Here is a 16,357-nt window from a genome sequence, read left to right as displayed (position 1 = left end):
GGGTGTGGAAAAGTCAAAATGCGTGATTATAGATCAACAGTGGAGTTAACAGCAAGTCTTAAGCTGAGGGTTGATCCCCTCATTCACTAGAGAAAGAGCAGGCTGACTAGTGAGCCACAGTTGACAATGACACGCACACGCGTACCACACACACACACACACACACACACACACACACACACACACCACAAACCCTTGATGAATGGCTCAAGTAAGCAAGGTTACTCTCATTTCAATTTCCTTACAAAACAATGTTTATAGTTCACAAATAATATTTGCTGGCTGAGATATCAAGTCAAGTGAAAGGTTGAAAAGATATCAATGTGTTGTTTTCTAAGCCATCATAAATTTAAGTAAATGAATTCTTAGACGAATAATGCAACTGAATAGCTCTGGTGAAAACTACTACTACACTTACTATTATTTTAGATTTATTTGTTTTATGTATGAGTGTTTGGCCTGCATATATATTTGTGTACCATGTGCATAGTTGGTAGCTGTACTTATCAAGAGAGGGCATCAGATCCCCTGGAACTGGAGTTACCAATGGTTGTGAGCTACTGTGTAGGTGCTGGGAACCAAGCCTGAATCCTTTACAAGAGCAGCAAGTACTTTTAACAAGTAAGCCATCTCCCCAGCCCCTAAGAACTACTTTTCATGCCCAGCCTGGGCAACAGTGAATTGTAGGACACAGGGTGGGGGTGAGGGGGCTTCAGGGTCATTAAAAGAAAAGGAATCTGAGGAATTAAAATTGCTCTATGACAGAAAGACTGCAAGTCCATGCAGTAGTTAAACTGAGGCAAGGAGCAGTACTAGGAACCGAACTCAGGCCCTCAAGGTGCTAGAAGTGCCACATTACCAAGTTAAATCCCACATCTGGAACACTATTTGTATGAAAAAGGTTTTTAGATAACACAGGTTGGAGTGTGGGGAATCATAGAAGTGTGTCACCATGCATGGCTATGTTGTTTTAATTTTTAATGCCAGCTTTTTTGATCATATACTAATAAATTAACTGTAACTTGGTAAATTACAGAATAATGGCAAGAATATACTTATATATGTATTTTTTCTTTTAGACAAGAGCTCACATTATACAACCTAAGTTGATCTGAATCTTGGTATGTTGTCTGAGCTGGCTTTGAACTATCTCTGTTCCTGCCTCCATCTCTCAAGTGCTGGGATTTTAGGCTGTGTCACCGTGCTTTGTTATTAGACGCGTTCTCACGACCGGCCAGGAAAGACGCAACAAACCAGAATCTTCTGCGGCAAAGCTTTATTGCTTACATCTTCAGGAGCCAGAGTGCAAGAAGCAAGAGCGCAAGAAGCAAGAGAGAGAGAAAACGAAACCCCGTCCCTATTAAGGAGAATTCTCCTTCGCCTAGGACGTGTCACTCCCTGATTGGCTGCAGCCCATCGGCCGAGTTGACGTCACGAGGAAGGCAGAGCACATGGAGTGAAGAACCACCCTCGGCACATGCGCAGATTATTTGTTTACCACTTAGAACACAGCTGTCAGCGCCATCTTGTAACGGCGAATGTGGGCGCGGCTCCCCACATCTCCCCCTTTCCTTTTAATAAGAGCAAATAGGCCACCCATATTAATGAGAGTGGAGATAGAGGTCAAATCCCCAGTGTGTAGGTAAAGGAGCCATGTACAGGATTAGCTCTTAGGCTCACAGGCTTTTACCCAGAGCAACCCTGACCTGCTCCCGTGTCGTTTTGCCTGGGGGAAGGGAACTAGGACACTGAACCTTCATGAAAGATGACATGTCTCCCTAGAATAGGCTCATATATGCCGCAGAGCCTTTCCATTGCAGTGCTTAGCCGTGCAACTCTCTCGGGCTGCTGAAGCACACTCACTCTATCCCGTGCAATGAGACTAGCCTCATGGGATATAAGAGCTGAGTGGCCAGCGACCTATTGCCTAAGCATAGATATATCAGGGGAAGCTCCATGTTCTAGTCCTGCAAGCGCCTGGGCAATAACCACCTTGTCTCTCCTAGTTTGGGCCTTAAGCTTACAGACCAATCAAAGAAGCAACACTAATCCACAGCAAAGTGTATCTCCAAATAATATTAATCCCACCCATTTTTTAAAGAAGGAAAATGCTGAGGAGATCCAATTGGGTAATCCTTTGGTCAGGGACAGGTCCAAGCGCGTGGAGTTGACCTGAAGTCTCAATTCCCGAAGGATCTGTTCAAATTCAGCCATCCAATTCTGTAACATATACTGAAAAAGACTTTTTGACAATTTAGCTGCCCTAGTAAATTTAACATACTGAATGGAAATAACACACAATCCCGGAAACTTTTGTTCACAACCCTGCTGAGTTATTTGTCATAATACATCTAGTTGTATCTGGACAAGATCTATGAGTTGATTAACCAGCATGAGACCTCTCTGTATCTTGACATTAGCTGAGGCCTGTTCATCTATGACTGTAGTCACTGAGGCTGACAAAGTGTTAATGGTGTCAGTCATCTGGACCTGTCCAGACAGAGCCAAGGCTGTCTGAATCAAGGCTAAACCCAGTTCCTAGTTAGTGGTAAAAAAGCAGGAGAATACTTGAGCATTATACATCACCGTCATCTACCTTTTGTAAGGCCTGGTTAGCAGCTAGAGTAAGAGCCCTAGGGGAGGAGATATGAGGATCTCCTTCTAAAATACCAAACAAAGGCCTTAGCTCAGCGGAAGGAATCTTTAAAAAAGGTCTGAGCCAATTAATATCTCCCAACAGCTTTTGAAAATCATTTAAGGTATGGAGGTGATCTCTTCTTATCTCTACCTTTTGGGGCACAATCTTATCTGGGGACACCACAGAGCCCAAGAATTGTCCTGTATCAGAAATTTGGACCTTTTCTGTGGCTATCTGTAAACCCCACTGACTTAAAGTTTTAAGTAGAAAAGGATATGCCTTTTGTAGCATGGTAAGGTCTTTATGGCACAGGAGGATGTCATCCATGTAAAGGAGCAAAATTAAAGAGGGGAATTGTTCCCTCACTGGCAAAAGAGCTTCTTGTACATAAAGTTGACACATAGTAGGACTATTGGACATTCCCTGTGGTAAGACCTTCCATTGATACCTCTTATCAGGTTCCATGTGATTAATAGAGGGGATGGTAAAGGCAAATCTGGGCCTATCTCTTGGACACAAAGGTATAGAAAAGAAACAATCTTTAATATCTATAATAATTAAATTCCAGCCACGTGGTAAGGCGGAAAGTACAGGGAGACCCCTCTGTACTGGGCCAAATAAGTTCATTTGCTCATTAATGGCTCTGAGGTCATGGAGCAGTCTCCACTTTCCTGACTTTTTCTTAATTACAAAAATTGGAGTATTCCAAGGTGAGGTAGATGGCTCAATATGGCCTAGTTTTAATTGTTCCTCTACCAGTTGAATCACAGCTTCCAGTTTTTCAGAGGATAGGTGCCATTGAGGAACCCACACTGGGTCCCCTGTTTTCCATGGTATGGGTCGTGCTGCCCCAATGGCCACTAAGGAAAACCCAGACCCTGTCTGTCTTGGTTTCCATTAGGTGAGATGGGCTCTATCCTTCCCTGTTCTTGATGTCCTAACCCTTTTCCTTCTTTATAACCCATCTTTGCCATGATATTTTTTGCTTTAGTTGAATACCCTCCCGATGGGGCGTTTTCATTGGACAAAATAAGGCCCAAATGCTGCATAATATCCCTTCCCCAGAGGTTAACCGGGAGTGGGAGCACATAAGGTATGAATTTCCCTTGCTGCCCTTCAGAGGATTCCCACGTCAAGGCAATGGAGCTTATAGTGGGACATGATTGATATCCTAGGCCCTGTAATGAATGAGATGACTCTGTGGTGGGCCATGCTTTGGGCCACCAATGTGTAGAAATTATACTTTTATCTGCTCCGGTATCAAGGATGCCTTCAAACTCTTTTCCGTTGATCTTAAGGCGGAGCTTAGGTCTATCATTTAAAGATACAACCAAATAGGCAGAATCATTTCCTGAGGAGCCCATTTTCTTTATCTCAGGTCCTGCAGATTTTTCCCTGGTATTATCAGGGAGGAGCAGCAGCTGAGCTATCCTATCTCCTTTACTAATAGAAAAAACGCCTTTAGGGCTTGAGCACAGGACCTGTATTTCAGGGGAATGTTGACAATCCATAACTCCAGGGTGGACTACTAAGCCCTGCAAGGTGAGTGAACCCCGGCCGAGAATAAGGCCCATGGTTCCCGGGGGCAAGGATGGTATAGGCTCCACTGGCACCGGCTGAATACTCATTTGAGGCATTAATAGGAAGTCGGAGGCGGCACGCAGGTCCACCCTTGTGGGTCTTCCTGGGTCGCCTCTCTGACTGCTTCCTGGGTCCTGACAAACCGGTTCCCATATCTTTGAGGGCCCTGGGACCGAGGGCCCGATGACCCGTTTTTTGGCACATAAGCTGATTGACTATCAGGTGGGGGAAGGACTCTGCCCTTTATATCCCTCACAGAGCGACACTGGTCAGCTCTATGATAACCCTTGCCACACTTAGAGCAAAGAGTGAGAGTCCCTCCCTGTTTACCTGGAGCTCTGCAATCTTTCTTAAGATGCCCAGGCTTCCTGCAGTTAAAACATGTCCTCCGATCATTTCTGCCCATGGAGCGGTTCTGAGATTGAAGGATGGCGGCCGCTAAGCCTGCATTGGTGAGAGGTCCCCCAAGCTCTCGACAAACCCTGAGCCAGTCTTGTAAGCCTTTGTTCTTTCTTGGGGCTATGGCTGCTCGGCACTCCTTTGTGGCTTGCTCATAGATTAGCTGTTCTATCAGAGGCGCAGCTTGCTCTGACTCTCCAAAAATACGCTCTGCTGCCTCTGTCATTCTGGCCACAAAATCTGAGAAGGATTCCTGAGGTCCCTGGATTATCTTTGTTAACTGACCAGTGGTTTCACCTGCTCGAGAGAGCGCCTTCCAGGCCCTAATAGCCGTGGAAGAAATCTGGGCATAAGCTCCCCAATGGTAGTTTGTTTGATCAGCAGAATAAGCTCCCTGACCCGTTAACAAGTCAAAAGTCCAATCTCTCTGCTCTGGAGTCAAAGCAGCTGCGTTTGCTCGGGCCTGCGCTTGTGCAGCTTCGTGCCAAAGCGCTCTCCATTCCATATATTTGCCCATACTAGGGAGAGCGGCTTTTACAACCGTTTGCCAATCAGCAGGAGTCATAGCGTGATTCGCAAGCCTTTCCACTTGTGCTATAGTGAAATTAGCACTGACTCCATAGTTACGGACCGACTCGGCAAGCTCTTTAATCTGTATATACGCTACCGGAGCGTGGACACGCCCACCCTCGGCTCCTTCAAAGACCGGAAATGCCTGTTGTATTTTCCTTTGTTCCTCCTTTGGAATGAACGAGTCTGTGCATTGCCTCTCTGTCCATTGCCTCTCTGCGCAGGGCTGATGCACTACGCAGGGCTGATGCACTACACAGGGCGAGGGCTCTGCATAGGGCACAGGTGCACTATGACCTTGAAACCGACTGCCAAGAGGCCAAGCAGCAAGCTGACCTTTGCCAGCCGCTTTTGGCTTTTTCCTTAACTGATTAGCTAGCACTTTACCTGGCTGGTACCCTTTTTTCTCATAATGAGCTGCTTCTTCCTCCCAGTCTGTTTCCTCAGAGGAGAATTCTTCATCTGCTTCAGAGCTACTAAGAACTAGCTCCTTAAACTCATCTAGTGATGAGCACAGGCTCCTTTTCCTAGAGACCTCCGCTAATTGATCTTTCTTCTTTTCCCTTTTTCCTCTTTTTCTTCTAATCTCTCTCCAGGTATTCCTACCTGACCTTAACTTTTCCTCGGGTTCAAGACCCTTGGAAAGGCCTGTATACTTATTTTGTGCACCATGTTTTCTCTTTGCTCCTACTCTCTCTCCCCGCTTTACTTCTGATAGCTTGTCCTGAATTTCCTCTAGAATCCGCCCTGCCTTAACCACTTGTTGACATGTGAAAAGGAACAAAAGGGCTTTTAACACTAGAAAAAGTTCAAGGCCAAACATACCTTATAAAGCTATTTTCCACTTTACTTCTGATAGACTGTCTTGAATTTCCTTAGAAAGTTCAAGGCCAGGCTTACCTCGTAAAGCTATACTCACTGGTACTCTCGTTCTCCAGCTGAAAAGTTCTGAATTCATACAGTTGAATCCTTCTTAACAGTCTGCTTTACGGGAACCTTTATTACCGCGACCCGCAGTTCTGGTTCTGGAATGAGGGATCTTCCTTGCGCCGGTGAAACTCCCGTCCCGAGTTTCCTCCCGGGTTTTTTCTTCCCGGATTTTTTCTCGTCCCGGAATTTCTCGTCCCGGAATTTCTCGTCCCGGAATTTCTCGTCCCGGAATTTCTCGTCCCAGGTCTTCTCGTCCCGTCCCGGGTCTCAGCACCAATTGTTATTAGACGCGTTCTCACGACCGGCCAGGAAAGACGCAACAAACCAGAATCTTCTGCGGCAAAGCTTTATTGCTTACATCTTCAGGAGCCAGAGTGCAAGAAGCAAGAGCGCAAGAAGCAAGAGAGAGAGAAAACGAAACCCCGTCCCTATTAAGGAGAATTCTCCTTCGCCTAGGACGTGTCACTCCCTGATTGGCTGCAGCCCATCGGCCGAGTTGACGTCACGAGGAAGGCAGAGCACATGGAGTGAAGAACCACCCTCGGCACATGCGCAGATTATTTGTTTACCACTTAGAACACAGCTGTCAGCGCCATCTTGTAACGGCGAATGTGGGCGCGGCTCCCAACAGTGCTTGGCTTCAAATCATTATCTTGTAAGGAAGGGGTGCCTCAGGACATTTCCACATATGTAAACAGTTGCAAGCACCAGCACATTTCTGGCTTAGGATGGACATTCTTAGGAAAAGCCAACTCAATTTTCTATCTTGGTGCCTCTTCACACAGGCTTGCTGAGCTGTGCCCTATCATCAGAACAGCTAAGTCCTCGTTCTGTGTCTTAAAATGATCTTATCATCTGGCTTCCTCTCACCTTCCTTTGATCTTGGACTGGAGCCCCAAGTCACACCATTAGAGCTGGCAGCTGTCTCACATCACTGTGGACTCTGTCACACTAACCTCTGATCTGAAGGTGTTTGTAGATACAATGATGGAAAGGCATTTATTTTTCCCCTCTTAGCAAAACAAACAAAACAACAGAGGGGAACAGGTTGACCCAGCAAGAATTTTAAGCAGGATTTTTGCTCTCAGATTCACCACATGAAAGAGCAGAGAGAAAAGGTATTAGGTCAGAAAACAGGGAAGGAGTGAGCACGGGTGGTGGGCAGAAGTTAGGCAGGTTCCAAGCATCAGGAGTGATTCCAAGTGAACTGATCACACTAAATTGAAAAGGACTTGTTAGTGTGCCATTGCCGTGAAAGTGAGAAAAGAAAACAAGCAAGTCCCCATCTGTGCTGCCCCAGGGCGCCTCCTCGTACTGCGTTTCACAAATCTAATGAAGCAGTCAGGTTAAAATCCAGCCACCAAGGGGCTGTGACATGTGGGGAGCAGCTAGGGCTAGGAGAGAGGCAGGGCGGTTCCTGATGCAGGTGATTATCCACGTGATAATCACTGTATTTACAAAAGGCTCCCCATTTTAGATCTGACATAAAAAAAAAAAATCACAAAGGAGGAGGGATTAAGGAGATAGAATACTGACATGGAGGTTTGCCTGCTCCAGAGTACAGCACGTCCATTCATGCATGGCAAGCAGCAACATGAGCAAAACCAAACAGGCCTGGGAGTGGGAAGAGTCTCTGATCAGCCCGCACCTCACACTGACCCTTCCCTCTGTCTCCATCACTTCCACCATTATGCTGTTTCAGAGACAGGTCAAGTTTTCAGAATCCTTTATCTTTTGCAATGAAGGAAATGCGTATACTATGTCTTTTGTAACAACAGAGCCTTTTCCCCTTCCTGGGATGAGTGTTGTCAATGAAATGAGGCATAATTAGCATCTTCCTGTTGTCCACACCAAGCAGCTTAGGACTGACAGAGGCTCATGGGTTCACCACCCAGACTAGAAGCATGGTGATCAAAAAGCACCAGATAAAGATTGTGAAGTGAGGTTTAAAAAACATCAGCAAGCTATTATTAAAAAAGTACAATCCTAAGCCAGGTGTAGTAACACACACGCCTTTAATTCCAGCGCTCAGGAGCAGAGGCAGGCAGATCTCCATGAGTTTGAAGCCAGTCTGGTCTACATAGCAAGTTCAAGGACAGCCAGGGCAGAGAAACTGTGTTTCTAAAAACCAAAGCAAAGCAAGCAAGCAACCAAACCCCCAACCCCCACACTCCCAAAGGACAATCCTCAGACTGAGAGAAAAGCAAGTATATGTTTGTGTGCACAAAAGACAATAGTTTCTTTTATCATCAACTGATGAGAAAACTCCTTTTATTTTATCTAATGCACACAAGTTCTTACTTAAATAAAGCAGAATTAATGGAATTGATATTTAACTAAAACTACAATCTGTTCATGCTCATTTCAATCATTTGTAACCAGTTATTATAGAAATACAATTTCTGCATATTGATCTGAAATCATTAGAATTTTCCAAACTCAGGTGTTATAAGAACGGTTTTCCCTTTTGCTTTTGTGGTTACCTAGGATTTTCTAGGCAGATGGGGATGACCTAACCTACATTACTGTCATAGCTTACGACCTTGACCCTTCTACATCCTGTGCCGCACTTCAAGACAATGGGCCCAAGTTAGAGCTACCATCTGCGTGTTACGTCCTGCACCTGCACCTCAGACATGAGGAGTCCTGGGTATAAGCTGAAATGGAAAGGGGAAGGAAGGCTCAGGTTAGACCCTCAGACAGCAGCCCACTCATCTGAAACACTAGTCCAATAACACCGCTTTGTTGTTACAGACAGCAGAAGACTCAAGGGTTTGGCCGTGTGGCTTCACTGGGAACAATCTCCATGATCCTTACCCCAGACCTGGCAGTTGAGAGGAAGACACCTAGGGAGAATAGGGCACCAGATCAATGCCTCTTTTTCACATCATTCTCCTTTATCAGAAAAATATTTACTCCTAAATATGGATTTAGACAAAGAGCATCTGTTAGGATAAAGGGCTCCAGCTGTTGCAGATCTTAAAATGATGAGATGAAAAAAATACCACTCTAAGTCCTAACTAGGGTCAAATAGATGACTCTAAGGTATGATGACAACAACCTCTTGTCCTTTTTTCTAACCAGAACCTACGTATAACACTTTCTTTATACAAATAGAAAATTCAGACCTCTTATTCTGAGGCATGATGCTGTTTTGAATGGCTTTCTCTGCAGTGACAGGCAACATGGTAAGAGTGTAGGTAGGGCTTAGAGGAAAAGATACCAAGATTCAGTTTTACAGCCATTTTGCTGTGTAGCAAGCTTTCAGCTCATCTATTGATTAATTAAATTTTGCTCACTTTGGGCTAATACTAATTTTATTGGATTATACTAAAAAAGTGGAAACATTTAACATAATACTGCAAAGACATTTTGCCTACTGAATGTAAGTTCTTGGACAGTTCTTAAAAACTAGAAGACCTAGAATACATTCAGTGGCCTAGCTTATCTGAAAGATGTGGGCTACAGCAGAGGGCTTCAGGAATCTCTGACTCTGGTACCCAGAATCCTTGGACAACCTTTCCTAGAGTATGGGCTTCAGCTAGTAACTTGCTTCTAATAAACGACCAAAGAGATGCAGTGTTTTGTTCATCCTCTTTAGCCCATTTCTTCTCTCTTTATCTTACTCCATCTAAGAAGTTCTATACTGTACGGAGCTCATGGAGAGGAAAATGACCATTGTGCAGTGAGCATCAGAGTCTTTACAACAGACATTTCAGCAAGGTGACCAAAACCTGGGGTTACACTCTAGTTAGTCCTATGACAGACTCTTAATCACAGGTACCGAAACTCCAAGCAACATCACAGTGTGGTAGAAGATCAATCACAGGGTAAGCAAATAATGGAAAGAAGCTTTGGATCCGTGTTTTTAGAACACTTCTGGATAGCTCAGTGAGGTTAACCATGTCTTTCTAACTGGGAAATGGCCTGTACAAAGAATTCCTTTTTCTGGCATCAGGTTTTTCAATTTCCATGTCATATGTTATTCTAGGCTATGGCACGCTCACCGAGACTGCAGTAAGATTTTTAAGTAGTGCTGGAATACTCAGGTGAGAAAGACACTGAGTTAAATAAGTCTAATGTCACTGTGAGGTCTGTGACAGCTGTGGCCACGATGAACCTCCAAGTTATACTGGAATTTCGTGATAAATATCTGTTGTTTCTTTTACACATCCCGCACGGCAGAATATAAAGACAGATTGTTTAAGACTCTGAATGTTATCTTGAGCTTTTCTTCAGATGATGAACTGCATTTTCTTTGTGCTATCTATAAAATCACTTATACATTTTCATATGCAACTGCATTAGTGCTAACACTTCAAAATTTTATTATTACCAACGAGGAAAAGCTTTAGTTTATAAGAAAGTGAAGGCTGGAAAGCTGTTAAGAAACATCTGAGCCTGGGAACTACTCTTAAAAAGAAATTTCATTCACAAAAATGTCTGAACTGGCTTTTCTGAAGAATATAATGTATAACTTTTTGGAGATTTCCAACCTGTGCTCTGACATTTATTACCATATGCTTCCTGTCTGCAGAATGCTGAATAGAAATATTATTTAACATTTATTGAGTGCCAGAAACTCTGTGGGCCAATGTGTAACTATAAAGACAGACATGGCCTCTGTCCAATAGTATATAATAAAAACTAGATAGTCAGTATATAAATTATGACTCTACTAATGAAACCAAAAAAAAAAAAAAAAAAACATTTAAGAGACAAAACACAAGCCAAAAAAATGGGCCTTAGTTCATGAGCCTTAACCCTTTCACAAAGTGAAACTCATTTTCACAAAGCCAACTAATTTCACTGTTTTAAAAGAAAAAAGTATTTCATTTTTACCTTTAAACACATTTAAATTGAAGTTAATAGGAATTTCACCACAATTTAAAGAAAAAAATAGTTTTAAAAGAAAAAAAAATTCATTTTTACCTTGAAGCACATTTAAATTGAAGTTAATAGGAATCTCACCACAATTTAAGCCTGATTATCTAGCAATGGTAACTTTTAGAACAATGTAAGTGCTTGGGTGTGTATAGATGTGCGTGAGTGAGTGTAGGGGCCAGAGTTTGATGTTGGGTGCCTTTCCATGATGACTCCCTCCACTAACTTTTTGAGACATAAGCAGACTCTCACTGAACTTAAAACTTATCAATTTGACTAAAATGGCTGTCTAGGGAATCTGGGTTCCGTTTCCATCGCCTACAGCGTGGCTCACAAGAACTTGCAACTCCAGGCCTGGGGGCTTTCTCTTTTCTGGACACTTCAGGAGTCAGGCTCACACATGGTGCATATACATACATGCAGATAAATAAACACTCATACATACAAGATAAAAATAAACAAATCTTTAAAGAGACAGAGGAGGGGACGGCCCGAGAAAAGGCTCTTGGAAGTATAGGTATTTCATCTCATCTAAAAGGACAGCGTGGGATTCACCATAAAGGCTTAAGTAATCTGATTCCTCACTAAATGCCAATATTTTCCTTTGTCTCAAGTCCTAAGAACAAGTTACTTTCATTTTACAGGCAGGAGTGTAAAGATGTGAAGAGATGAGAGTATGCCTGAGACTACAGAGGTAATGAGTATGAAGGATGGCACTAGATTTGGGGCTGACAAGATGCATTATTACTCTGCGTGCAGGAGGACACCCATGTGCGTGTGTATGGATGTGAGGGGCGGGGCATGCCATGGTGCATGTCAGAAGGGGCGGGGCATGCCATGGCGTATGTCAGAGGTAGTTTCTGGGATAATAAATAGGTGAAAATGAGACTTTGCTGATGTCTGAGAGTTCCGTACTGTTCACCCTTTCCAAGGAAACTTTCTTAGACTTGATTGCATATCTTCCTCCACTCCCTGTATTCTGTTTCTTCTCCTTGCCTGCATTTGCTAAGTGTCCTCAAGAAAAGTAACTCAGCTTTTCATGGGTTCCCCCTTTCCATCCAGTGGGATGGGCATTGGTGGGAGGTGGATTTCTCATCCTCTCTTTGTCTGATATCTTCACCAGATATCCTTCTGTGCTTTCTGAGTCCTTTTGACAAGTCCCAAATTCTGCCACATCCAATCTAAACTTCCAAGACCCAGGTTTCCAATCTCCTGCTTCACAACTAGGCCATGCTTGTACTTATTCTTGCAAGTATGAGTGCTGCAGTCTACCGTCTAGGTACTGGTATGAGTTTCATCAGGTTAGAATGTATCCTTGTACACAAGCGTAAAGTTTGTCTTTGCATACAGATTTTTTATTATTCCCTTACATATGCACTATGTGCCAGTCAAACTAGAATGCTTGCTGCTCTCTACCATGCCCCAGGCTTTTTTCCTCCTCCATGCTACCTTGCACATGTAGGCACTAAATGAATTAGAATACCTTCAACCACTCTTGTCAAACTCCTACCCATCCCTACAGGGTTAGTTCAGCCATCTTTCTCTTACTGGAAAGCATTTCTGCATTGTTCATGAGTGGCTTCTTGCAGTAAGGATTCTGCTCAAGTTATAAAAGCTGCTCAGACTGGCAATCATGAAAACATGGTTATTTGTACAGATAGTTTATCTTTCTTACTGGACTAAGTCCCTAGTGCAGAAACTCTTTTTTCCATTTGCATTAAATAGACAATAAACCCCTGTTGACTTCCCAAATGATATGGAAAGCAAAGACAAGTCCCCAAACTGCCACATTACATTGCTATGAGCTCTTGTTCTTTTCTTTTTTAATGTCTTTTTATTTCATGATTCTTATATATATATATTTTAAGACAGGATATCAATGTAGCTCAGGCTAGCCTAAATTTGATCATAATCCTGTCTTTGCCTTTCAAATCACAGGCTTACAGTTTTATTTCTGTCTAAATGAATAAACAAATCAGCTTCTTGAGAACACACAGTACAAAACAGAAAAATGTGCATTAGAATGGGTTTAGCTGGCAAACGCAATGTCTCTGCTAAAAAAGTAAAAGGCCATTTGACTTTTTTATAGCTGTGACTTAGAAGCTTGGAGAGTCGCTGGGTTGCTGTGTTTTGTGAGGGTATTTCTATAACCAGCATTTCCTGCTATACCTAGAGCTGTCCTGCTCTTGAAAGCCACTCTGTGGAATTAAGGTATATGGTTTGCTTCCAAGTACAAAATCAGGAGAATAGATTTTTCCATAAGAATATTAAACTCTGAATTTGCATTATTATAATTACATTTTCAAGGTTGCATGCAGGCTAGACATTTTGGGTAGACAGTGAACACCAAAGAGAATAAGGATAACATAGCAAAACATAACAACACGCTGAGCTTGGCGTGGTGGTTTGAACAGAAATGGCTTCATAGGTTCACATATTTGAATGCTTACTTCCTATTTGGTAGAGCTGTTCTGGAAGAATCGACGGCTTCGTTGGAGAGAGAGTGACTGAGGGTGGGTAGTAAGGCTTGAAAAGCTCAAGCCAGGCCGCCCAGTCTCATTCACCTGCCTCTCGCTTGTAGATCAGATGGAAGCTCTCAACCACTGCTCCAGTGTCATGCCTGCCGCCATACTGACACAAAGTAAGCGAGCCCCTATTTAAATGCTTTCTCATTTAATTTGCCTTGGTCATTGTGTCTCTTCAGAGCAATAGAAGAGTGACTAGGACACAACGGCTTTGTAAAGCCATTTTAATTGTGTGTGTGTATGTGCATGTGTGGAGCCCAGAGGGCAACACTGCATTTCTTTTCCTTTTGCCCCACACCTTATGCCTGTCTTTCAGTGGCCGGGACCCTCAGATTCAGTTATACTAGCTGGCCAGCCAGCTCCGGGATCCTCCTACTCTCCCTCCCCAGTACCAGCATGATAAGAACTTGCTGATTTGCTCGGCTTTGTAAATAGGAATCTGAACTCAGTTCCACTTGCTTCCACAGGAAAGAGTTTACAGACGGAGGCCCCTTCTGAGCACTGCTGTGGAGACTGAGTTACCAGTACATTCTCTTTCACAGTGGTGGCCTTGACATTCCCACTGCTGGCAGAGGATAGTGATCTACATTTATTTTAAAAAGATGGTAAGGTCAAAAAAAAGAAAGCACAACAAAACAAAGGTATTATTGAAGTAAACATGATAAGCCAAGGCTGGTAGTGCAGCTAACCAGTGAGACACTAGTCTAGAAAATGATAGTTCAGGTAGCGAACACTAAGCCTCAAGGTCTGTTCTATCTCAGATTTTCAAAAGCATTCCAAATCACTGAGTGTTACCAAAGAAAACTTTCTGAACGGTTGTGGAATGAAATATGAACTCCCAGTAATATCCTCAAAGTCAAATACATCACACTCATACTATTCAGTGGATGTTGGACGACGTTTGATGAGTGCCCCCGCTATGCTATCACCGGGACAGTGTTAGCCCTCATGTGATGCTCCACAGGCACGGACAGTGTTATGTAGACTCTCTTGGCTATGATGACTGGGTGCTTTATTTTTTATTTTCTTGCAGTATCTGTGGTAAGAATAAAGGAAGGTAGCAGTCATCATTTTCCACCTCTTTATGAATTTTAGTAATGGACAAACATATAAGATACCATTTATTTCTAGTTATATGACAGTCTTACGGGTTCCTTCGATTAAATAAAATGAGACAAAGAAAATAAAGAAGAAAAGTAAAAGTAGGGGTATCGAATTTTTAACTTAAAGGGAAACGACACAGGAAGAGGCTGAACTGGACTAAGCCTAGAGGTGTGACTGAGGGTACACGTGCACTGTAGGGTCCATGTGGAGGGAAGAGTGAAAATTCTTCAACGACACATGAGAAAACATAAACACAAACCATTTTAAGCAATGATACATAAACCCACCAATTTTCATAATATAAATAACGACTTTCAGGTGAAAATCTTTTCTAACTGAAATTCAGTGACCATAAAATGGACGTTTTTAGGGGGTGGGCTTTAACAGTCATAGATAATTAAGGAGGGTCCCCTAAGGAAAAGTCTACAGATTAAGAAATAACTGGCCTATAATATTAATGAACAGATTTAAACCCTGCTATCTATAAAAGGTAAAATAATATCTTAAAAGATGGCAGGAAAAGACTCATTACTTCTTTCTAGAAATCAAAACACAAGAAACCTTTCTCTTCATTCATGGATACTTGAAACAAACTCTTGCCAAGAAAAACAAACTGCAAAGTATGGATGCTGGGAAATATGAATCATCACCAGTCTTCAAACTTACATTTAATAATTAGGTTGCAGTTTGAAACAATGTGCTGACACTCGTGAGGTTTAAACACAAGCTCCGTAAGAATCTCTAACTTTACAGATGGCATTTAGATGTAGTCAGAAGTAGAAACAAGAGCCATGTGCTGGAGGGATGCCTTAGGTGACATGAATAGGAAGAAAAAAATAAAGACCCAGGAGGCCAGAGGACAACAGGGGAGAGGGACACAGGAAAAGGCTGAGGGTAGACGCTGTGGTAGTGTTTCCGTGGCTCAAGTCAGGAGGCAAGTCCTCATAAATTCTACATTGTGCCTTTCTCACTTGATGGGAATTTCAACGCTACAATAAAAGATGGGGCACCTGTCATTTAAGAGGCAGAAATTATTATAGGAGAACTTTGTGCCAGTTCTCGAGGAATTTTAAAACATAGAACTTGGAGCCACATGACTACGAGTTACAATTTGCCCTTTATTCCACAATCAATTTGGATTTTATTTAACTGTCGTTTAAAAGTTTTATTCCATTTTAATTTTAATCATATCCACGAATCTGAGAAATAGAACTGCAAGTGAGGTCTTAATACGTGTTACGTCCTGAGAGCCAGGCTTATGCATTTGTCCTGTTAGGAACTCTTTAAAAGTCACAAGGACCACAGGCAGCAATCTTAAACTGCTGGAATCCAGTGTGTCGCTTACTTAGCTGTTAAGGAACAGTCATGCCAATGCTGTTTGCAGGCAAATGCTACAGGCAAATGCTAGGGATATGACACTACTCCAGGAGAATGCAGACACGCTAGCATGCCACGGTACCAGGCAGGCTGTACTCTACGACGGTGATCTCACTCCTGTGTCTCACCTTTTCTGAATGTGCTTTCCTTTCACCCAGCAGCCTTGCACCTGAGGTTTCTAGAACGATCCTTTAAATAATTTAGAGTCTCACAGATTAATGTCCATTTTTTCTCCATGTTACTAATACTTAGCATTTATTTTTTCAGGGCTCCTGGGTACAGACAGGGAAGAACAAAAGAGTGAGGAGCCTGTTCAGAGGAGCTGACAGAAAATATCTAGAACAGGAAA

The 16,357-nt window shown here is 42.9% G+C and overlaps 1 protein-coding gene across 2 annotated transcripts in view, besides 1 other annotated feature; it reads right to left on the bottom strand.

Moving 5' to 3' along the window:
* Window positions 1-16,357, bottom strand: part of Adk (adenosine kinase) — a 395,996-nt gene that overhangs the window by 81,444 nt on the left and 298,195 nt on the right. The window lies entirely within an intron of this gene.
* Window positions 6,743-8,267: an enhancer, noted in NCBI's record as "VISTA enhancer mm1738". NCBI's record gives its function as "enhancer in: forebrain[3/7]" and the evidence as "EXISTENCE:transgenic organism evidence [ECO:0001131][PMID:17130149]".

The sequence above is a fragment of the Mus musculus genome, chromosome 14 (genome assembly GCF_000001635.26).
Source record: "Mus musculus strain C57BL/6J chromosome 14, GRCm38.p6 C57BL/6J".
NCBI lineage: Eukaryota > Metazoa > Chordata > Mammalia > Rodentia > Muridae > Mus > Mus musculus.
The sequence above is the reverse complement of the archived record's forward strand: the minus strand, read 5'-3'. Positions and strand labels throughout refer to the sequence as shown.